This window comes from Chiloscyllium plagiosum, unplaced genomic scaffold, assembly GCF_037043375.1.
Source record: "Chiloscyllium plagiosum isolate Xiang-an unplaced genomic scaffold, Cpla_swu_hap1 HiC_scaffold_19, whole genome shotgun sequence".
Lineage (NCBI taxonomy): Eukaryota > Metazoa > Chordata > Chondrichthyes > Orectolobiformes > Hemiscylliidae > Chiloscyllium > Chiloscyllium plagiosum.
The window spans coordinates 21,417,515-21,423,514 of record NW_028270157.1 but is presented as its reverse complement, the minus strand read 5'-3'; positions in this window follow the sequence as shown (position 1 = coordinate 21,423,514).

Here is a 6,000-nt window from a genome sequence, read left to right as displayed (position 1 = left end):
AGCTACCACAATGGGATTTGAACTTATGCTCCTAGGGCACTAACCTGGGTCTTTTGATTACCGGTTCAGTGAACTGATAATTCTTTACCACTAGGCTACCATCTCCCTCCTATAATGTACATGATACAGTTTAACATAGACTCGTCAAACATAACACCCTGTTCCTTCCATACCCCAACCTCCCTTTGTCTTGAATTAGTTTCCTTTGGTTCCTTTCAATAGGCTGTCTGATACCTCATTAGAATAGTATTCAATTTTCATGCAACATTTAGTGCATGGCACAGAGGGCAGAACCAGGAGTGTCTTCTCATCTCATACCCACACACAGCTTCCTCTGTGAAGTGTTACTGGATAGCAGTCAGTAAAAAGAATCTCAGCCGACCTCTCCCTTCATATCCTTGTAACACTGATTGTAATAACTTAACTATTAACTCTTGAATGAGGCTATTTGAACCTGTAAGGGTTAACCGGTAGCATGAGACAAACTCTATCTAGAGTCATAGAGTTCAACTGGTCCACACCAACCATGTTCCCAAACTAAACTGATCCCACTTGTCTTAATTTGGTCCATATCCCTCCCAACCTTTCCTATTCAAGTACTTATCCAAATGTCTTTTAAATATTGTAACTACACCTGCATCCACCACTTCCTCTGGAAGTTCGTTCCACACACAACCCACTCTCCATGTAAAAAGGTTGCCCCTCAAGTCCTTTTTAAATCTTTCTCCTCTCACCTTAAAAGTATGTCCCCTAGTTTTGAAATCCTCCACCCTAGGGAAAAGACCCTTGCAATCCACCTTATCTATACCCCTCCTGATTTTATAAAGTCATCCCTCAACTTTCTACGCTACAGTGAAAAAAGTCCCAGTCTATCCAGCCTATTTTTATAACTCAAGCCTTCCATTCCTGGCAATTCCCTGGTAAATCCTTTCTGAACCCTCTCCAATTTAATAATATCCATCCTATAACAGGGCGACCAAAACTGCATACTGTACTCCAGAAGAGGCCTCACTACCATCCTGTATAACCATAACATGATGTCCCAAGGATATAAGGATGGTTGTTGGGAGGAAATAATTAGCGGTTGACCTTCTTATTAACAGTATGCAGCCAAAGCGGTACTTTGTAAATCTACTTTTAAGTTGAGCCAATTGTTACAAAAAAACAAAGTAACCAGCTATGAAGTAATGTGGAAAAACCTATTTAATGTTCAAGAGGATTGTGCCTACCTTCTGCCTAGGATGTTCGTTGGCATCCTTCCCAACAAACTATAAGTAGCCTAGACTGACACCTACAAGAACGGTTTTAGTGGCAAAACTACCCAAGGTGCCCAAGTTCATATCCAATATTAAATTATTACATTAGAATCCCTATAGTGTGGAAACAAGCCATTCAGCCCAACAAGTCCATACTGACTCTCCAAAGAGTGACCCACCCAGACGCATTCCCCCTACCCTATTATTCTACATGTACACCTAGCCAACACATCCCTGAACAATTTAGCACAGCCAATTCACTTAACCTACACATCTTTGGATTGTGGGAGGAAGCCCACACAGTCCTGGGGAGAATATGCAAATTCCACACAGACAATTGTCTGAGGCTGGAATGGAACCAGGAATCCCTGGTGTTGTGAGGCAGCAATGTTAACCATTGAGCCACTGTGTTGCAATAGATTAATGCAGTGCTCTAGGATTTGAACCTAGGTACTATTCTTGTGGTGCAGTGATAGTGTCCCCACCTCTGTGACTTGGGTTCAATAAATGAGTCACAAGCTGTCTGAACAGGTTGTTTTTATTTAGAAGCAATTGTACTTACAATCTCTGGTCTGTTTGTCTTTGCTTTACACTAGGTGACTATTTTATCCACAATGAAAATGTGCTTCTAAAGAGAGTGGAACTCTTGCAATGACCTATCCTTGTTTACAAAATTAACTCATATTTTGTTTTATTTGTAGAATTACATGCAGCCCTCTGGTGGACTTGTACTGCAAATTCCATTAATCTGCACAACGACTTGTCTGAACAAAATACTTTGGCCAGAAGGTTTTTTTCAGAAAATAAGTTTGTGATATTTTGGGAATTTACATCCAAACTTCAATGTTAAAAGGTATAAAATAAAGTTGTTCCACAAGCTTCTTTATTAAGACAGAGCATGAGTGCAACACTTTTAATGAAACACAGCTATTGTGCATTGTTGTGATGGAATATTCTTCTTCCTAAAGCATTTATTACCCTTAAAATTAAAGGAGAAATAATTTATTGAATATCAAACTGTTTAGTGGAACATGCAACTGTGCTTATTATTTCCTGTCTATCTGGTACCTCCACTGCTTCTCAAATCCTGAGCACATCTCTTTCCTTGCTACGTTTAATTATTTGTCTCCTCCTTCACTGTGCAATATCATTTCTAAGTTCATTTGTTAAAATATCCAACTGTGTCAAACTGGTACCAACCTGGATTAGCAAAGCACTTTCCTATTCATTCTATCTCTCCAACTGATTCATAGAAACCATTATTCTATCATCGAGGAGAAAGTGAGGACTGCAGATGCTGGAGATCAGAGCTGAAAATGTGTTGCTGGAAAAGCGTAGCAGGTCAGGCAGCATCCAAGGAGCAGGAGAATCGATGTTTCGGGCATAAGCCCTTCTTCAGGAATCATTCTATCATCTTCAACCATGACTGGCAAACTTCAGCTGTTCACTTTAACTCCTGGAACACCAGATACTCCATTTTTGGAATTGGAAAAAAGAACAAAGTATGACAAACTCTTCAGTCTGTTCCTCTATATTACTAGTCACAGAAGCTCTGTCTCCTCAAACCCTATCTCCACAGTCACTCAATGATCTTGCTTCTCAGGTAAGGTGTCTTTCTTTTGATTGATTTTGTAATTGATTCTGATTATCCTGATTCTCTCATTGGAGCTTTTACTTGCATTGCAAATGTCCTTAAACAAATCATCCCTTAATCTTATGATGAGTGAGTGCAACTGAAGTTTATCCAAAATGCTATTGTGGATACATCTTTTCCTTCATCCTTTGCATTTTTCTGGAGGTTCATTACAGATCTAATAAAACCCAGTCAAGAGATATTATTGGGTATGTTGAGCATAATTTAAAAGTATGCCAATGGCAGAATTATGAAACAGATTTGTAATTATGGTAAACTATAGAATAGTGACATACATTTTATACAATGATGAAATAGGAAGACAAGTGATAAATGAAACTTAAAGGAGATAAATGTTGACTTGTGTGAGGTAGATGGTGAACAGACTTTGAAGACCGGAAATGAATTACTGCAGGATTCTTGTTCCCTGAATTGCTCTTTTTAACCACAGTCTTTATAATGGCTTGTCCAGTTCAGTTTCTGGTCAATAATAACCCCCAGGAGAATCCAGCAATGGGAATGCTATTGAATTGTTAGATTCTTTCTTGTTAGAGATGGTTATTGCCTGGCACTTGCATGGAGCAAATGTTACTTGTCACATGTCAGCCTAAACCTGGTTATCATCTGGTTCTTGCCACATTTTGACATGGGTTGCTTCAATATCTGAGGAATTGCAAATGTTGCTGAATGTAGTGCAATCATCAGTGAACATCCCGACTTCTGACTTTATGGTGGAAGGAAGATCACTGATGAAGCAGCTGAAGCTGGTTGGACCTAGGACACTACACTCAGGAACTCAGTTATCCTAGAGCTGAGATGATTGACCTCCAACAACTACAACTGTTTTTCATTGTGCCATAGGAGACTCCAACTATCAGAAACCCACCCCAGTTCCAACTGATGCCAGTTTTGCTAATGCACCTTGATGCCACACTCAGTCAAATGTAGCTTTGAATTCAAGAGCTGTTACTCTCACCTACCCTCTGGAGCATGCGTGACCACATTAAGCTGAGCAAGGGTTACTTGACAGCATTGTTGATAACATCTTCTCTAACTTTACTGATGATCAAGAGGAGACAGATGGTGTGGTATCGGCTGAGTTTGATTTGTCTGTTACGTGTATATGGGACATAACTCAGCAATTGTCCACATTGTTATGTAGATACCAATGTTATACCTGTACTGGAACAACATGGCTAGCAGCACAAGAAGTTATAGAGCGAATTTCTTCAGTACAGTTGCTGGCATGTCATCATGATCCTTGGCCTATGCAGTACCCAGTGCCTTTAGCCATTTCTTAATATCATGTCAAGTGAATCAGACTGGTTGAAGACTGGTATCTGCGGACCATGACAGACCATCCATTGGGCAGTTCCGGCTGAAAATTGTTGCTAATGCTTCAGTATTATCTTTTGCACTGGGCTCCCTCATCATTGAAAATGGGGATATTAGTGGAGCCTCCTCTTCCAGTCAGTTGCTTAATTGTTCATCACCATTAATGGATGTAGCAGGACTGCACACCTTAGATCTGATCTGAGAGCTGTGAAATCACTTAGTTTTATCTGTCACTTGGTGCTTCTGCCTGTTTGGTTGCTTTACCATGTTGACATCTCAATTTTAGGTTTGCCAGGTGCTGCTCCTGGCACGCTGTCCTGCAATCAGGGTTAGTCCCCTGGCTTGACTATAATGGAGGAGTGGAGGAATATGCATGGGCAAGAGGTTATAGGTAGTGTTTGAAGAAGAGAAAAATTGCACCATTTTAATAAGAAGTGCAGAAACATAATGGAGTATATTCAAGCCTGATAAATCACACATGATCCTTGGTTTTAAAGAGCCCAAAAGCCAGGGAGTCAAGTTCAAACATTAAATAACACTGGTTATGCTGCAGCTGAAGTATTGTGGCCTGTTCTGGATTCCACAATTTATGCAGGATATCTAGATCACAGAGAATGGTGTTGAAGAAAACGCCTGGAATAATATCAGGGTTGAAATAATTCTACTACAAGGGAAAATTTGAGAAACTGGTTTTGTTCTGGAGAGATTTGATAGAATTTGCGGTGGAGGGCGTTCTTAGTGGCAGGAGTGTGTATCATGTACAAAACATACTGCAGCAAGTCACCAAGTCTCAGTTGACAGCACCATCCAAATCCACAACCTCTAACCTTGTGGAAGGACCAGTGTGGAAGTCAAGAACACTGTTACTTGCAAATTTCCCCCTCAGTTTGGAACAATTTCACTGTTCCTTCACTATCACTGAGTTTAACTTCTGGAATCCCCTTTTTAATAGGCACACTACATGGACTGTAGTTGTTCAAGAACAAATGTGGTTTTTCAAGAACAATTATTGATGAGCAATAATTCAACTAACCAAAACTGAATGACAATTGGCATTAAGTTCCCAACAATTCAGCAAGATTACACTGAATCTCACTGCTCGGTTCCATTCTGACTGCAGATTCCTATATCAGCTTTAACTTTATTACATTATTATTTTAATTGATCTCTGTTAGGGGTGAGTTAGCTCAGTTGGCTGGGTGGCTAGTTTGCAATGCAGTGTGATGCAAACAGCATGGGTTCAATTCTGTCACTGAGGTTATCATGAAAGACTCTCCGTCTCAACCGGTCAAACCACCACCATCTTTCACTCTCTCTAAAGAGATGTCAGCCTGTGGTCACTTTACTTATCTGTTGTTTTTCTGTCTTGTTTGGCTCTGACTGACATCAGCACCTTCCTGACTTAGTAGTTAAGTTGAACACAAGAAAATTGGTGTCTGGCGTTAAGAAGGAAGAACACAAGCCGTAGTTGCTCTGACTGAATCCCTGTGGGAGGTATATGGGAGGGGATCTTGACAATAATGTGGTCACATGCCCTGCTGATATTGTCAAGATATGACCATGCAAGGTGACCACTGTGAGACAATGGAGAGAGATGGATCCACAAGACTGCATATAAATGATTTGGCTGTGACTATAGGAGATGTGGTTAGTACATTTGCAGATGATAACAAAATTAGTGGCGTAGTGGATAATGAAGAAGATTACCTCAGAGTACAACAGGATCTTGATCAGATGGGCTGAGGAGTGGCAGATGGAGTTTAATTTAGATAAGTA